Consider the following 19,484-nt stretch of genomic DNA (forward strand, 5'->3'; position numbering starts at 1 on the left):
GACTTCCGAATATTCAATGCCTGACAATGTGCGTCTTTAACGCAGATGGCATTATTAATCAAGAGGTCGAGTTCAGAGAACTCATGAAGGAGTTCTCCATCGACATATGCATGATGGGGGAAACCCACCTAAAACTGGGAATAAAAGCGACAGTTCCCAACTACGTTAGCTACCGTAAAGACAGGCCAACCCAAGGCGGAGGAGTGGCTATATATGTAAAAAGAGGGATCCCCCACCACCAGGTATTCTCACCAGCTACCAACAAAATCGAAGCAGTGGCTGTGGAAGTAACCACTGCCACTGGACCCTTAAAACTTGTTGCAATCTACCGACCCCCACAAGATGAGATAGACGAGGGAGACATAGCTGCTCAAGGGCAAATTGAAGGCAAACTTATAATAGGAGGCGACTTCAATGCCAAACACCCCGATTGGAACTCTAGAGTAACCTCCAGAGCAGGCGCCAAACTGCAACAACTAGCGCGGGACCACCACTTTGAAACATGGGGTCCAGTCGAGCCCACGCATTTTCCAAAAAAAGAGGTAGGCCTGATGTGTTAGACATAGCCATCACTAGGAGGATCGTGTGGTTTGTGGCCACAAGGACAATCAACAGAATGTCCTCTGACCACAACCCAGTGATTCTAGAGGTTGATGTGGGAGAATGGGTAGCACTTAGACAAATGTGCTGCGGGAATGGAAAGAACAGACTGGTAGCGATACCGAGAAACTGGCGACTCTGATTTTGCTCGAGCTCCACCACCTATTGTCGAAACAGCAGAACAAGCGCTACAAGACCTAACAGGTACCATCTTCCAGGCAGCGGAAGAGGCCACCCCCCTCCACCCCTCCCCCCCCCCCCCCCGTAAAGGGATGGGCCGCCCCCACAAATACAACTCCTGGATCACTTGCTTGCTCAAATTCGACATAAGAACAGAGTGACAAAAGAGTTGAAGATCACCAGATATCAGGCCACCAGGAGGCTGCTCAATCGTCTGCAGAGAGAGCTGAAGGTAGTCCTCAATGAGCACAGAAACCAGCAATGGCAAAACCGCATCTCAGCTCTCAAAGTAGACGATGACACACAATGGCAAGCAACCAAACAATTCACAGAAAGACGCGCTAGGATGCCGCCACTGCACAGCGAGTGTGGTCTGGCCTACAGCCAAGCGGAAAAGGCCAAAGCCCTCGCCGACTCCTTCGAGAAGCAGTTTCAACTGGCAGAACCCTAGGATGAAGAACATGAAGAGGCTGCCTTCCTCCTCTTCCAGGAGGACCCAGAGGCCGAATCGACACTTTTCGCCCCTCCCGAAGACATGGCAAAAGTAATTAGGTCCCTCCCCACAAAAAAGGCGCCAGGACATGATAGTGTCACCAATCAGTTAGTTAAAAACATCCCACCCCCGGCTATTGAACACCTTGCGAACGTCTTGCTGGAAACACGCGGAAGTGGTTGCGATACAGAAACCAGGGAAAGACCCTCTATTCCTGCAGCACTACAGGCCGATTAGCCTCTCGCCAACTCTCAGCAAGACCTACGAGCGCCTCCTGCTAATACCCATACAGGACCACTTAACTACAGAGCAACATCTGCCGGATTTCCAATTCGCATCCTGGCAGAACCACTCTGCCCCACAAAAGATCATGAGAGTAGATGAAGCAGCCAAAGAGGGCTCCAACCACAGAGGCTACTGCGGGATAGTGCTACTAGTGGCATCCAAAGCCTTCGACTCAGTAGGGCATAGAGGGCTCTTCTACAAGTTGTACAAACAAGGGTTCCCCAGGAGCATAGTTAAGCAGATCAACAGCCATCTCACAGATAGAACTTTCTCCGTCAAAGTAGAAAATTCCACCTCCACCAAAATACATATTCGTGCTGGGGTGTCACAGGGATCGGTCCTGGGCCCGTTTTGTACAATCTGTACACTGTGGACCCACCAACAGCCCCCCTGGTCCACACCACACAGTACGCATATGACACAGCCTTCTACACTCGAAATGCGAAAAAGGACCTGGTCATCTGTAGGCTACAAAGGGTTTTATATGACACAGAAACTTGGGCCCGTGGCTGGCGTATCACCATCAACTCTGAAAAGATGCAGGCAATGCTGATCACCCATAGGCTCAGAAGGCGCGGACCTCCTCAACGCCCCCCCCCCCTCCCTCCACCTTCACCTAAACGGAACCCAACTCCTCTGGCGCAGAACCGCCAAGTACCTTGGCGTAACCTTGGACTCTTGTCTTACATGGAAACCCCACACAGACGAGGTCCACAGAAAGGTCTGTGCTAGAATGTCCACCCAATACCCAGTGCTCAACACATCCAGCTCCCTCCCTGGTCTGTAGCAGTGAACGTTTATCAGGCCCTCATACGGCCAGTAATGGAGTATGCGTGCCCTGCCTGGGGATACGTGGTGAAGCAGCACCTGGACAAACTACAGAGGCTGCAGAACTGTGCCCTCAGGAATGCACTGCATCTACCCCTCGCATTCCCCACCGATGATCTACACGCCGCTGCTAAAATCCCACCCCTGAAAGAACGCTTCCAAGATCTGGCAAAGGCCTTCTATGCAAGCTCTTCCAGATCAGGAAACGTCCTCATCCACTCCCTAGGTCGGTATGACATGTCCCGCAATAAGCACAAACGCCCAATGATGATCTTCGACGACTAAGTCGAAGAGAAAATCCCTATATTCAATTCCTAATCCTCCTCCCTCCCCCATAATACCAATCACCACGCCAACCTCAGGCAAGTACCAGGCACGCACAGAAAATTCATCATATCACGCAGACACCCAAAAACTACAGAAATTAACCACACACACACAAGTACACAGTAGAGCAAAAGCCGTAAGGCTACAAACTCCCCTACATACTTCCCCAAAGAGGGGAAAGTATTAGATGAGAGTGAGAGAGCATCCCGACACTTCGCCTGAAGATGATGGATACGCAGTCCATTGAAACGTTGCACTAGAAGACGACGACGCTCGGCTGATAACCCGTGAAGATTTCATGGCTGAAATACAACGAGAAAGCGTGTAATTGCATATAACATGGCACGTGGTCACAGGCATTTTCAGTCGTGAGCGCCATCTACAGTGGCAAAGATGCATTTCCGGACACCTGTTCATTGGAACTTTTTTCCTCCATTTCCAGTCATGAATCCGTCTCTAAAGTTTTTCGCCCTGTATAAATGCCACGATTAATGAGGATAATGGACAAGGGGCCCTACATTCGCAGTGTGTGAATAAGTTGAGAATTTGGGTCTGACGGAAGGCTTAGTAGGGTAGTCCATCCAGCTGTAGTGACCACTGTGTCCGTATGGCTTAATGATCAGAGCATCTACCTAGTAAGCACGAGACATGGGTTCGAATTCTGGACCGGCAAAAGTTTTCAACTTTCCCCTTTGATTTCAGTCAACGCCCACTCCTACTCAATGCCTGTAAATCCTTCGTGACTTTTAGTCACTCAGTATCGTCGAAAATCTAGACGGACGTATCGTATTGTACACGAAACTCATTATTTCGTAAATCTTTCTAGCAGCACTGATATAACCTGATGTACATCTCAGCCCGGCGTTCTAACACTTACTCATAACATTATGTGAAATTGAAATGTACAGATACAGTTCTTTTATCTTGAAGTTTTGTGCTATGTAGCGATCTCATACGTCTACCCTGTAAAAGACCTTGAAGTTTACCAATTCTGTGTCGTTTATGCTGGAACAGGGACAGAAGTAGACGTTAGTCGCCAACTGACAGTTTTGAGCTGTAGGTTTTCAGAAGCTGTAGATTACCAACACTTGCCATGGCATGTATCGTACATGGCTATGCTCGACTGAAGTGTCACTGGTTTCGCTTGTTTATTACAGGTTTTATTTGATCTTGGAAAGTGTGCGAGCTTTCAAATAGAATCCAAAAAAATGGCTCTGAGCACTATGGGACTTAACTACTGTGGTCATCAGTCCCCTAGAACTTAGAACTACTTAAACCTAACTAACCTAAGGACATCACACACATCCATGCCCCAGGCAGGATTCGAACCTGCGACCGTAGGGGTCGCGCGGTTCCGGACTGAGCGCCTAGAACCGCTAGACCACCGCGGCCGGCTTAGAATCCAGAGGTTACGTGGATAGTCATTCCGAAAGGAGTAATAGGAGTATAAAAACATTAGTTCAGCGGAAGTGCATGCAGTAGAGTTAACGTGGATGAGCGGCTGACTGACTGTGCAACCCAGTAATAGGCATCCGCACGATTCAACATGTCAGGAGCAGGAGCTGTGACAGGACGTCCCGAGCGTGGCTAATCGTGGAGCTCGGTTTCTGCATTTCCTGAGACTGTAACTTTCTTTACGCATCACCCAACTGAACTCCTATCAACTGCAGCATCTCCATACACTGCACACAAACGTTTATGGATGTTTACCACGGTTAAAACAGCACGCTGCTTGTAAAGTGAGTCGTTTGTAGACGCCATTTTGAATCTGTACTATGGCTCTGCCATCTGCCAGAACGGTTCGAAACTCCACCGGCGCACAGAACAAACATCAACCGTGAAGCACCAACTAGGACGTTTGTCTATGTACATTAATGGATTTTTTTAAAAATGTGGTGCATTGCCAATTGAATTACTTTCGTACCATGAGAAGTCGTAATCGTAGATGTTTCGTTCTGCACTACTTCTTAATCTGTAAAAATTAAGCCTCTTGCGCTGAGGGATTTTTGGAGGATGAGATCAATTGTACGTATTATGTGTGACAACGTGGAAATGGATACTTTATTATATTACTAGAAGGGTTGCAGAGATGCATGACGCAAAATGGTACACATATTGAGCAAGTACTGCAAGTGCTTTAACTTGCGTACAATTGATAAAATGTTTAAGAAGTGGCAGAGCACTGTTCATAATCACCATCGGTGTGCGCCATTGTTCTGGGTTAGATCGAAAACCCTCCGCAATGCCTCATAGACTCAGAACATGATTCTACTTATCGTGCCCCGTCACCCGGATAGGTAAGTCAAAGTCGACACCTCCCATAGCACTATTTGCAACAGCTAGACTATATCCGAACAACAGTTTTTAACCTCTACCTTCTTTCGCGTTTGTTAGTAATACAAACACAGAAAATAACATACAACCTACAATCATCAGTCATCTACACTGAACGTATGTCCTCAGAACTTACCATTTATTTCAAGCGAGTGGAAGATGCGAAATGCTTACGAATAAAGACAATCTTTCCGGTTTAGGCGGATGAACCCGTAGAGTTGTTCCCTGAAATCTATACCACAGAAATGCAACGATTTGTATGCAGCAGCTTGGAGATGTGCAGGCCTCAGGAGCAGTAAGGCATGTCAGAAACAAGTCTTCATGTAGATATCGGCGTAATTAGAACACAGCGACATTAGTTTTTAGGGTGAATAATTGAGGGAAAAATATACGGACTAAATTAAAGATTTTGGATCATCAGCGATACTTTGAGAGAAAAATTTCTGTCTTCTTTAGGAGATGAAGTCAAATAGATTCAAGTACATTGCAGATAACATCAAGTCATTTTGATAGCATTGTATTGGTATATAAGTTCGTAGCGCTTTTAGGTAAGTTTAATACACGCAACAGATAAACACAACAGAGAGTTTATTCATCAATAACATATTCTCCTTCATTATTACAGTCTGCAAACGCTGGGGTAACTTTTCGATTTCGCGACCGTATAGGCGAAGAACTAGTCGAGCCATGTTCGGAGTGCATTTTCATAAGGAAAGGAAGTTCCTGGAAGTTTATTCGATAGAGAGTGGAAAAGGTGAGAATCTGAGTGCGCAAGATGGGTTAATATGGTGGGTACGGAATGACCTCCCAACTCAACTACTGTGTAGTGTCTTTTGTCAGTCGAGCAGAATGCGGGCGGGCATTATCGTGGTATAGCGCAAAACGTATCAGTTGTTGACAAATAACTGTCGGCAGTGATAGTTCCACATCACGGATGCAATTCATAGTACATCACAACATCGGTTTACCACCAGATGCATAACATCATCTGATGCGTACAGATCTTTTTACGAGGAGTTGCTGCTTGGTTTGGGCTCAACTTTTTTCTTGTGTTAGCATAAAGACGCCATTTGTAATCACCAGTAACAATACAGGATAGGAATGGTCGGCGTTGTTCACGAGCCAGTTGATGACGAGCAAGCAGAGACGCACATGTGACCACCCGCTGATTGATATGATACTGACTTAGAACATGCGGTACCTACACACCCGATTTTTGAATCTTCCCCTTTCCATGTAAATGCCGCACGATGGTGGAATGATCACAGATATCTCATTTGCAACTTCTCCAGTACACCGAAGTAGATCATTGTGGGTTACTGCGTTTCCTGAACTTGGACTGTTACTAATGTCGAAACAATCCTCCTAAAAAAGACAAAACCATTTTTTTCGGCGCTTTGTCCAGTGGTATTATCCCCATGCACGGCGAACATGTTTCTGTCTGCCTCCGCTACTGTCTCCCCCTGTAATGAACTCAAACAGAAGTATATGATGGAAATGTTCCGATTTCTCAACACGGCACCCCATTTTTTAGTGTACACGGCTCCAGTCACTATCTATAAATGACAGAATGACAATATGTAAACTCAAATAGCAACAGTGAACTACAAATAAAAAATGACAGTCGATGAATGAACCCATAGCAACTTGAATACCAACATGCAAAACAAAATGGCTACGTGCTTATGCACCAGCCTAATAAGAACAGACTTATTACGAATTTCTGTTGTTTGGAGCGTCAAACATTTGGAATGTTCTGTGCAGTAGGTGAAATCTATAAGCGTTATATCGGAAGGCTAATCAAAAACATTTAGTGCAGTTTTGCATTTATTTTCCACTTCGTTGCTACGAAAACACAATAGCGATGAGCGACGTGAACTTTCTTGTATTCGTTCTCTCTTGGAAATAAGCAGTCTCTGAATACCATTAAGAGAAATTTCTTGCCATACCTGAAACACATGCTGCATCATCTGGTATCCAGGTATGAAAATGTATATCTCCCTTCGCAAATCACATATGCTTTATAAGGTGACAAATTTGGGGACAGGAGAGGCCAGGAACAGTGAGTTCTTAAAGGCGTTTTTGGTGTGAACTTCGGCGCAAGGTTTTGTATTATGCTGATGGAATACGCAATTTGGCACTCCTATCTGGAAGCGTATGACAACAGGTATTTTCATTCTGGGGATATAATGGCGAGCATGCAGCCTCTCTTCAGCGACTACCAAATGGTTTCCGTAGTTGTAGCTTTACACTTCATGACTCCAGGAACTGGAGACATAGGAGCCTGCAGAATCGCTGCTTCCTGTGGCCCTTCACCAGGTCGTCTACGACGCATTGCATAGATATGATCAACAAACACAGAAGTGAGAGTCATCACTGAACACCACAGAATGGTATTCAATGCACCACTTGACTCAGTCTGACTCTTCACAGTGCAAGTCTCTATTGTATGCGGTATAGTGTTACCGGTAAATGACTCAAGATAACTCGATATCTAAACCAAACGTCCAGCAATACCTTCCTGTAACCCCCCCCCCCCCCCCCCCAGAAACCAGCTGTTCTCGCCTGTGTATTCATTAGAATCACAAGAAAAATCATACGACCTTATCGTGGTGTAGTCCTTCTGGAAAGGCCCTGTGCCTGCTCTCGTTGCCACACTGTTGCCCTGTGTCCACCTCGTCACCACTCCTTCTATACGCATTGCACATGGCCAGTTGTTTGAGCAATCTATTGGTATTATGCTCCCTTGGACATCAAGTCAGTGATTCGACTACCTCCAAGTCCGAAAGATGACGATAAGCTGCACGTTTGTGCCCTGTGGTCGTCCTGTAGTGCCTGTGCGAAGTTCCAGTAATGTCCATCAGGTACACACGCCATTGTTCAGCTATGGGAATGGCACTTTGCTGTACTGAAAGTAAACAGCCATATAGATGAAATATTATACAATATTTTACCGCAGGCATTGAAACAATGCAGTGTATTTTTGGTAGGGTTTGGTTAAGATATTCATGATGCGAAAACATTTCATTACCGTCAGTGTATTTATTTGCTTACTAGCTGAGTACTCGGCTTTCCCTGTATGTATTTATCCCAGTCTCCTCTTAGTCGATCTCCTCTTTCCCCCTCTCTTTCTCTTCCTCCCCTCACTATTTGTCCTCTTCTTCCTACACCCCTCTCTCTTTACATCTGCTCCTCCCCCTCTCTCTGTCCATCATCTCCTTCCCCAAATTCATCTCCTCTTCCCCTCCCCGAGTTCATCTCCTCACCCCCTCTAAACGATCTCCGCCTCCCCCCTCTCTGTCGATCTCCTCCTCCCCCTCTCTCTGTCCACCCATCCACCCATTTGTTCCTCACCCCTCACTCTGCCCATCATCTCCTTCCCCCAGGTAACTTCATCTCCACTTCCTCCCTCTCTAAGTCAACTTACTCCTTCCCTCGCTCTATGTCGGTCACCTCCTCTCCCCCTCTCTGCCCATCTCCTCCTCCCCCTCTCTCCAGCTATTTCATCCTCTTCCCTTTCTCTCTCCTCCTCCCCTTCCCTCTGTCCACCTCCTCCTGTCATCTACCTGGGTCTGTCTCCTCCTACCCCCTCTCTGTCCATCTCCTCCTCCCCACCTTCTCTCACAATCACCAAACTATAACCCCACCCCAATAGCAGACTCTTGGTTCTTATCCCCACAATATTTCTTCCCAGATAGTAACTAATACGTGCAATGTTGTACTCGTACATAGTAGCATGTGTAGTTTGGTTGAAATGCATCCAGTGGTTCAAATGGTTCAAATGGCTCTGAGCACTATGGGACTCAACTGCTGAGGTCATAAGTCCCCTAGAACTTAGAACTACTTAAACCTAACTAACCTAAGGACAACAAACACCTATGCCCGAGGCAGGATTCGAACCTGCGACCGTAGCGGTCGCGCGGTTCCAGACTGTAGCGCCAGAACCGCTCGGCGACGGCATGCATCCAGTGGTTTGTTGTTGTTGTGGTCTTCAGTCCTGAGACTGGTTTGATGCAGCTCTCCATGCTACTCTATCCTGTGCAAGCTTCTTCATCTCCCAGTACCTACTGCAGCCTACATCCTTCTGAATCCGCTTAGTGTATTCATCTCTTGATCTCCCTCTACGACTTTTACCCTCCACGCTGCCCTCCAATACTAAATTGTTGATCCCTCGATGCCTCAGAACATGTCCTACCAAACGATCACTTCTTCTAGTTGTGCCACAGGCTCCTCTTCTCCCCAATTCAGTTCAATACCTCCTCTTTAACTATGTGATCTACCCGTCTAATCTTCAGCATTCTTCTGTAGCACCACAATTCGAAAGCTTCTATTCTCTTCTTGTTTAAACTGTTTATCATCCACGTTTCACTTCCATACATGGCTACACTCCATACAAATACTTTCAGAAACGACTTCCTGACATTTAAATCTATACTCGATGTTAACAAAATTTTCTTCTTCAGAAACGCTTTCCTTGCCATTACATAATATATCCTCTCTACTTCGACCATCATCAGTTATTTTGCTCCCCAAATAGGAAAACTCCTTTACTACTTTAAGTATCTCATTTCCTAATCTTACTCCCTCAACATCACCCGACTTAATTCGACTACATTCCATTATCCTCGTTTTGCTTTTGTTGATGTTCATCTTACACCCTCCTTTCAAGACACTGTCCATTCCGTTCAACTGCTCTTCTAGGTCCTTTGCTTCTCTGACAGAATTACAATGTCATCGGCGAACCTCAAAGTTTTTATTTCTTCTCCATGGATTTTAATACCTACTCCGAACTTTTCTTTTGTTTCCTTTACCGCTTGCTCAATATACAGATTGAATAACATCGGGGATAGGCTACAACCCTGTCTCACTCCCATTCCAACCACTGCTTCCCTTTCATACCCCACGACTCTTATAACTGCCATCTGCTTTCTGTACAAATTGTAAATAGCCTTTCGCTCCCTGTATTTTACCCCTGCCACCTTCAGAATTTGAAAGAGAGTATTCCAATCAACATTGTCAAAAGCTTTCTCTACGTCTACAAATGCTAGAAACGTAGGTTTGGCTTTCTTTAATCTTTCTTCTAAGATAAGTCGTAGGGTCAGTATTGCCTCACGTGTTCCAACATTTCTACTGAATCCAAACTGATCTTCCCCGCGGTCGGCTTCCACTAGTTTTTCCATTCGTCTGTAAAGAATTCGCGTTAGTATTTTGCAGCTGTGACTTATTAAACTGATAGTTCGGTAGTTTTCATATCTGTCGACACCTGCTTTCTTTGTGATTCGAATTATTATATTCTTCTTGAAGTCTGAGGGAATTTCGCCTGTCTCATACATCTTCCTCACCAGATGGTAGAGTTTTGTCAGGACTGGCTCTCCCAAGGCTGTCAGTAGTTCTAATGGAATGTTGTCTACTCCCGGGGCCTTGCTTAGACTCAGGTCTTTCAGTGCTCTGTCAAACTCTTCACGCAGTATCATATCTCCCATTTCATCTTCATCTACATCCTCTTCCATTTCCATAATATTGTCCTCAAGTACATCGCCCTTGTATAGACCCTCTATATACTCCTTCCATCTTTCTGCTTTCCCTTCTTTGCTTAGAACTGGGTTTCCATCAAAGCTCTTGATATTCATGCAAGTGGTTCTCCTTTCTCCAAAGGTCTCTTTAATTTTCCTGTAGGCAGTATCTATCTTACCCCTAGTGAGATAAGCCTCTACATCCTTACATTTGTCCTCTAGCCATCCCTGCTTAGCCATTTTGCACTTCCTGTCAATATTATTTTTGAGACGTTTGTATTCCTTTTTGCCTGCTTCATTTACTGCATTTTTATATTTTCTCCTTTCATCAATTAAATTCAATATTTCTTCTGTTACCCAATGGTTTCTACTAGCCCTCGTCTTTTTATCTATTTGATCTTCTGCTGTCTTCACTATTTCATCCCTCAAAGTTACCCGTTCTTCTTATACTGTATTTCCTTCCCCCATTCCTGTCAATTGTTCCCTCATGCTCTCCCTGAAGCTCTCTACAACCTCTGGTTCTTTCAGTTTATCCAGGTCCCATCTCCTTAAATTCCCAGCTTTTTGCAGTTTCTTCAGTTTTAATCTACAGTGCATAACCAATATAGCTTGTGGTCAGAGTCCACATCTGCTCCTGAAAATGTCTTACAATTTAATACCCGGCTCCTAAATCTCTGTCTTACCATTATATAATCTATCTGATACCTTTTAGTATCTCCAGGGTTCTTCCATGTATACAACCTTCTTTCATGATTCTTGAACCAAGTGTTGCCTATGATTAAGTTATGCTCTGCACAAAATTCTACCAGGCGGCTTCCTCTTTCATTTCTTAGCCCCAATCCATATTCACCTACTATGTTTCCTTCTCTCCCTTTTCCTACTCTCGAATTCCAGTCACCCATGACTATTAAATTTTCGTCTCCCTTCAGTACCTGAATAATTTCTTTTATCTCATCACACATTTCATCAATTTCTTCGTCATCTGCAGAGCTAGTTGGCGTATAAACTTGTACTACTGTAGTAGACGTGGCCTTCGTGTCTATCTTGGCCACAATAATGCGTTCACTATGCTGTTTGTAGTAGCTTACCCGTACTCCTATTTTTTTATTCATTATTAAAGCTACTCCTGCATTACCCCTATTTGATTTTGTATTTATAACCCTGTATTCACCTGGCCAATAGTCTTGTTCCTCCTGCCACCGAACTTCACTAATTCCCACCATATCTAACTTTAACCTACCACCATATCTAACTTTAACCTATCCATTTCCCTTTTTAAATTTTCTAACCTACCTGCCCTATTAAGGGATTTTACATTCCACGTTCCGATCCGTAGAACGCAAGTTTTCTTTCTCCTGAGAACGACGTCCTCTTGAGTAGTCCCTGCTCGGAGATCCAAATGGGGGACTATTTTACCTCCAGAATATTTTACCCAAGAGGACGCCATCATCATTTAATCATACACTAAAGCTGCATGCCCTCGGGAAAAATTATGGCTGTAGTTTCCCCTTGCTTTCAGCCGTTAGCAGTACCAGAACAGCAAGGCCATTTTGGCTAGTGTTACAAGGCCACATCAGTCAGTCATCCGGACTGTTGCCCCTGCAACTACTGAAAAGGCTGCTGCCCCTCTTCAGGAACCACACGTTTGTCTGGCCTCTCAACACATACCCCTCCGTTGTGGTTGCACCTACGGTACGGTTATCTGTATGGTTGAGGCACGCAAGCCTCCCCACCAACGGCAAGGTCCATGGTTCATGGTGGGGGGGCGGGGGAGGAACGTTTTACCTGAGGCTTTGCCAGAGAATGCACACGTCACATACATTTAACATATCTCAAATCCATTTCTACACACATTTCCCTTGCATCTGTACCGAATTCTGTCCTGCAGTTTTGTTTTCACACATCTCAGTTTTTATGACGGCGTATTTCCTGAACAATGCGTGATACAATGACATAACTTTGCAGGTGTATTCAGTAGCATGTTTTTATACTGTCTGCGGAACGTTTTGCGAATAGAGCTACTAGGAAAGACGCAATAAATTAAAACACTATGCATGATACTACAGCATCTCAGTGTTAATGACGTTATACTCCCGAACTGTGTGTAGTACAATAACACAATTTTGTAGGTAGATTCAGCAGCATATATGTGCAAATGTGTGCAAAATGTGACGTGAATACAGTTAGTACTGAAAAAGTAATACATTAGAACGTCAAGCTTCAGGCAACACTTCACTGCACGAATAGTGAAAATGTAGTATGTGATAAACTTTTCTTCTTTCCTTTCATTTCTGGACCGATGTACCAATTTTTGGTGCGGTTGTCACCAAAGATAGCATGGCGCGTTAGCAGGTTTTAAGTGGTATGAGGTGAAACCGTGGCAGTGGCCTGTAAATGGCAGTGCCAACGCCGAAGACGATCCAGACTGCATGCTGGAAATTAAGTAGGTGCTTGGGTTCACTTTATTATGAATAAACTTTTGGGGTCAACTTCTTAGGCCCTGTATATCGCTCGATGAGATACCACCAGTTGGTGGAATCGATTAGGATGTCATAGTACCAGGGAACATGGTACCTTATACAGATGCCATGGAAGCGTGTTGCTCTCCGCGCTTATCCCTGAGATAAAGTCCAGTGTTCAATGTTTTTAAGTGAGAGTGTACAGTAACTGACAGTTCGGTTCCTGTAGCTATGTCTGGAAGAGAAAATGCTGTCTGACAGGTGCTATTAGTCTCAAATTTCCAGGTGTCCCAACGTGGCCCATTCTGGTTGAGCCAGGCACTGTTCTTGTTTAGCCATTGCCTACGAGATACATCAAGGTCTGTATATGCCTGCTTCCCCCTCTTTCACTTTGTCGTAGTTCAATTTCCGCCGATAGACGTCATGTTAAGTCGCTGTAGTTTAAAACTGTGGGTACACGATTCTTTATATAGTGTGTATCTTAAAAGTGATGTTTTGTTGGTGTGTGTTCCATTTTCCTCTTCAACAACAAAGTTATTGATAAGCAAGTTCTTACACAATAATTTATTTCTGAATTCCCGAGAAATACTTAATATGAACTATTATTACTGTCATCGCAAAACGTACATGGGAAGAAACGAACTTGTTTCTGACATAAAGTCCAAACATTTAATGTTTTAAGAATTTGCTGATGACACCGCCTTCCTGGCCCTTTATCCTATCCTTTAATGGCCCCAACGTACCCTCTAAACCCACCTTGAGCAGTTCACCACTTGGTGCAACAAGTGATTCCTTCGTATCAACCCCTCCAACACCCAGACTACACCATCCATTCCTTCTGTCTCCACGATTTCTATCTAACCATTTACGACCGTCCTATCCACTTCACTCCTACCCTCAAATACCTTGGCCTCATCCTTGGCCACCACCTCACCTGGACTCCCCATTTCCTTACAATCCAACACAAAGCGCACAACAGACTCCGCCTTCTAAAACTCCTGTCTGGCCAGACATGGGGATTGCATCCTTCCACCATATTTCACACCTACAAATCCTTGACCCGCCCCATCCTCTGTTAGACAGCATTGCTTGGATTTCCGCCCCTCCCAGGTTCTATAAAGCCCTCCAAATCCTAGAACGCCATGCACTCCACCTTGCCTTCCATATCCGCATTCCATCCCCCACATGTATCCTCTACAACCTCATCCCCTTCCCCCATCTTCAACTTTTCCTTGAACACATCTGCACCCTGTATATTGTCTGCCGACTCGATCCTCCACCCCCTGGTGTCCCCCTTCCTCTCCACCCCCAAGCTATTCCCGCGCCTTTACCGTTGTGTCCCACCCTCTCTCCATCTCCACACCCTCCCTTTCCCAGTGCTGCTTCTAGCACCTACCCCTCCCGGATGATGAACTTCGCCCTGACGTCTACCCCTCCTACCAACTCTAACCCAACCTTCCTCCTGCCTCTTCCTCAGAGCTCTCTCTCCTCCCCTTCCCTTCTACTGAGTGGGTTTCCCGCTATTACATCCCCTCCCTCTCCCATGTTCCCCTTCAGTGTCTCCCTCCTGCCTTGTCTTCCCTGCCCGTCTCCTGCCTCTAAGTGCACCTCCTGCCCTATTTTTCCTCTTCCTCCCCCCCCCCAGACTCCCCACCACACCTTCCTCCCCTCTTTTTCCCTCCTATCCAGCCTCCAGTCCCTCGGCAGGTCCCTACCAGCTGTTTTTTTTTATTCTTCATAAGTGATCAGTCGTTTCCAGTGGTTTTTTTTAAGTGTCTTGCTCTGTGTGATTTCTATCCTGTTGCCGACTTTTAACTTGTGTTTGTCTCCAGTGTATTTTTTTACATGCACTTTGATTTGCCAGCTGTCTTCTTTTAACTTCATGTCGACTTTTTAACTGTCCCTCAGTGTAAGTCCCCATCTTAGTGTATATTTTAACTCCCATCATCTCCATTTACTGAGTTTTTTATGTCTCCCTTCTTATCCTCCCTTTTTATGTAATCACCCTTCTGTACTTTTGTAAAGCGAGTTGGCTGAAGCGCTGTGAACTGTGCCACTGACAGCCCTCCCCTGCCCGCTAGTTGAATAAAATCACAGAATTTGACCTGCAGGTGTGTTGTGTAAAACATGTTCTTACAATGCAATACACTACATGTCTCTAGATATTTACCAGACTTTGAATTATGTCGTGTACATAGAATTACAGATCTTATTTTTCTGTATTTGTTACAGGACAATAATAACAAATAGTCATTAAACGACTGACCAGAAAAAGATAATAATCTGTATTTCTGCATTTCATTGCGTGAAATGAAGACAGGAAAGTGGTCGATGTCTCATTCCATAAATTTCCAACAAATAACGACTTGTGCGGAAAATGGCTATAGGCTACATCATGACAGGGACCAGAGAAAACAGTATTTGGTAGCCTTCCTAAAAATCGGTAGTATGTTGTCAGCATTTTGATGATAGCTGCTTCAGCATTTCTACCAAAACTAGAAGATTTCTTCCAAACTCTTCTCCAACAATTTTCCCTTGATATCATTTAAGCACGCAAAAACTGAAAATCCACACAGGAAACGAAATTACTTCACAGTTTTCTTCAATGTGCACGAAAGAAGTCTCTAGCATTTGTCCCATGCTGCATATAATAATGTGACAACAGAAACGGCAGTTAACATCTCAGCCATGCTTCCAATAATGTAGTGGTGGGAATTCAAGAGAACAAGAAGGGAAGTATTATTCACGAATCATTCCAAGGAAAAATAAAATAATAACTAGGCTGTTTGCAGAAAATAGAACACTAACAGTAAAACTCCAGGCTAAAATTAAAAATAAGTGTGAACTTGTATGGAGCAGTAACGATAGTGTTACAAAGTAGTACAATATTATCCTGTAATTTAATTGTCTATGTTTATATTTCACATTAAACTAATCTGAGTGATGTAGTGACGATCTGTACTATATGCAATTTAACTTTTGTGCCTTTTTTTGGAAATAATATAAATATTTCCAACATTATGCCATTTAAATGTGTAATAAAGTAGAGGAAATAATATGACATCTAGTGTCCATGTCGAAACTCCAGGCACTGTGCCAATTATTGCTCCGAAAAGCTGCTTGATGTGCAGGTATGCTGCTGTTCCACTAGGCAAAACAGTGCTCGCACTGAAATAATTGACAGACAGTTCAGTCACTCAGTGTACCTCATCACAGCCGACCGGAGTGGCCGAGCGGTTCTAGGCCCTACAGTCTGGAACCGCGCGACCGCTACGGTCGCAGGTTAGAATCCTGCCTCGGGCATGGATGTGTGTGATATCCTTAGGTTAGTTAGGTTTAAGTAGTTCTAAGTTCTAGGGGACTGATGACCTCAGAAGTTAAGTCCCATAGTGCTCAGAGCCATTTGAACCATTTTGCAGGTTTTATGCAACGAATTAGCGCTTCTGCCTGTGCCGAGCAGTACCAAGTGATAAACCGATTTTCCTTTTTTTTTTTTAATCTTTCTTAGTAAGCAGGTTCTGTGCTTCCACTTGTCTTTGAACGGCGTAATCTCATACACTTTGTCTGTTTTTTGGAATTCAAACTGGTTGCTTATGTAATATGTTGTTGGTTGTTATAGTGCACGCAAAATGCCGTGGCTGCTAGATGGGCAGTTAGCTGGGGAAGCGTGAGGAGAGCGACATTGGTGAGGGTCGCTCACAGCGCTGTAGGGGAAATACCGAGCACTGGAGGGGAAGTGCCATTCTGAACTGAAGCCTACACTCACATTGTTTGTAAATATTAAGTGGAGACCCTCCACGCTGACACTTCCATGGAGACCATTCAAAATTATCTACTGTCACCTCTGCTTTCGTTAGCATCTAAAAAGAATTCCGCCGAAAACGGAGCGATTTAATTTCGCCTGGCCTGTTAACCATTTGAAACTTTCAGAAAAGTATCATGAGTGACGAATTTTGAGTAAAAGTTACACATTTCTCTGGCTGCCATGTCAAAATTCGTTTCATTGCCAAAACACAGTGGTGTTTACACTGTCTCACCTCACTGACATGTTGTGCAGACATAATCGCGAGAGAATTCTGAAACAGTGGTTTATTAACTTTATTAAGTGAGGAACTGAGAAAAAGTAAAGCCAGTAGCTTAATGAAAAAACACATCCTCAGTACAAACAAAAACATAAGTTGTTCCAAAAGCCATAGCATTTCTCGTTTCACCAGCTATCGATGGCCCTTAAGAATTACATTCTTTCACTGTAAAAATCTGTAGTTAGTGGAATAATATGGTAGATAATGAAGTTCTGCATAATAACTATACAGTAAAATACTTACCTCTTTGTACGTTATCTTTTGCCAAAATCTCATTTCGATATATCAAACTGTTTATGAAATGTTACTTATGAATGTTGTGGATATTTCACTCTGGCTAGGAAACTGGTTCGGCGCAATCGCAAATGAGTGTGCTGAATCTGATCAGTTTTCTCAAGATTAGTGAGCCTAGTCTAAAGAAAAGTTCAATATGTTAGCTAAATTTCATACGCAACACCATTTTATGTAACATGCACCAAACGCAAAATCATAGCGATCTCTGTTTTTCATTGCACACTTTTCCGAATCTCATGCAGTGTCTTACTTCACGTAAATGTCATAATAACTATAACCATTAGCGAAATGATGGGCACATCATCATGAACCTAGCATATAAGTCTATAAGTAAACCAAAAATGATTTTTTTTACCAGATAGTTTCTGTAAAATCGTTTGAGAAAAATGGTAGAATGTGCGCCTCTATTCTGCATTGATTGACGTGCCGAAAGGTGGAAAATGCTGTACTTGTCGTCCTCCCCTTCCGAACAAAATAAAATGGCTCTGAGCACTATGGGACTTAACATCTGTGGTCATCAGTCCCCCCTTCCGAACAAACGAATGAACTCGCCTAGCGCTTTGGCCGAAAACTGGTCACTGCACGTGGTCACCGTATCCTGCGCAAGCTGTAAATACGTGACACGCTGTATTGCTGTGATACGTCGCTGCGGGCGGTAGTGATCGTTGTAACGCCAGGCGCCCTCCACAGGGCCGACTACTGTCTGTCTCCATAATTCCGACGCTGCACGTGTGGTACTGTCTGTCTCCATAATTCCGACGCGGCACATGTGGTAATTACAAACCGCACAAAGGTTTGGTTGTGTAAAATCCAACAAGCACTCTTAATAATATGAAACTGATGCGAATTTCCGTTGGCATTGTGGCCGTTTCGTTACGAGTAATAGTCTATAAACCAGTTAATTACATGGGAATCAGATCAGATCAAATGAGGGCTAGTGCAAATTTATTCCTGCTATACTGAAATTTGTTTAACATCTGAAGGGGCTACAGCACGATGCCTATTTTCTGATTTTTGTATTAATTGTTTTTAGGCACAAATCATTAAAAGCAGCCAGTGCCACATTATCTTTTCTACACTGAAATCTGTTTAACAGTTGAAAGGGTTTAGTGCCTGTCATCTATTTACTGATTTTTCTGCATTAATTGTTTTTAATCACTAGTCACTTAAAGGGGCTAATTTCCATTAATTTTTGTCTATATTGCAATTTGCGTAATGTTTCAAGATACTGGCGTTTGACATGTAGTTGCTGATAATGTATTGATTGGTTTCAATCATTAATCTTTGAAAGGGACCAGGCTGATTTATCTTTCACGTAATAAAAACTGTTTAATATTTGAAGGGACTAGTGTCTGACATCTCTACTTAAGTTTTGGGGGTGTAACATCTTGCAGTGACTAGGGTCCGTTTACCTTTACCTTGCTATATCAAAACGATTTTGATCTTTTGGAAGGCTAGTTCCCGGCCTTTATTAATTACATTTCCTGTCGTGGATTTCTATGTGACAAAAGGTTCAAAATGGTTCAAATGGCTCTGAGCACTATGGGACTTAACATCTGAGGTCATCAGTATCCTATAACTTAGAACTACTTAAACCTAACTAACCTAAGGACATCACACACATCCATGCCCGAGGCAGGATTCGAACCTGCGACCGTAGCGGTCGCGCGGTTCCAGACTGAAGCGCCTAGAACCGCTCGGCCACACTGGCCGGCGAGACAAAAGACTAATTGCCTTAATCTTATTGTTGCCAGCTGTGACAATTCAGTAAATGAACTGCAAGAACCTTTCAGCATTAATTGGCAGCTTTCTAAAAAGCTTATGTGGCAAAGTAATTTACAAATTGTCGAAGTTGTACATTGTTCAAGTACCCATTTACACAGTTTTTTTAATAAATATGTTTAAAAATTAAAAATTAGTTCATCGCGCAACCACTTACCACAGCAGGATCCAGTATCCTAGCTTATCATGATCCAAAAAAGCTCAAGTATGTGTAGCAATTTTGTCAGGGTTGCCAGCGAGAAAATATCTTGCAAAGATTTTAAATACGATTAATGTGTAAAATTTGAGGCAGGTCACTACGTGCTCT

Source organism: Schistocerca nitens, chromosome 2 (assembly GCF_023898315.1).
Source record: "Schistocerca nitens isolate TAMUIC-IGC-003100 chromosome 2, iqSchNite1.1, whole genome shotgun sequence".
In the NCBI taxonomy this organism is placed as follows: Eukaryota; Metazoa; Arthropoda; class Insecta; order Orthoptera; family Acrididae; genus Schistocerca; species Schistocerca nitens.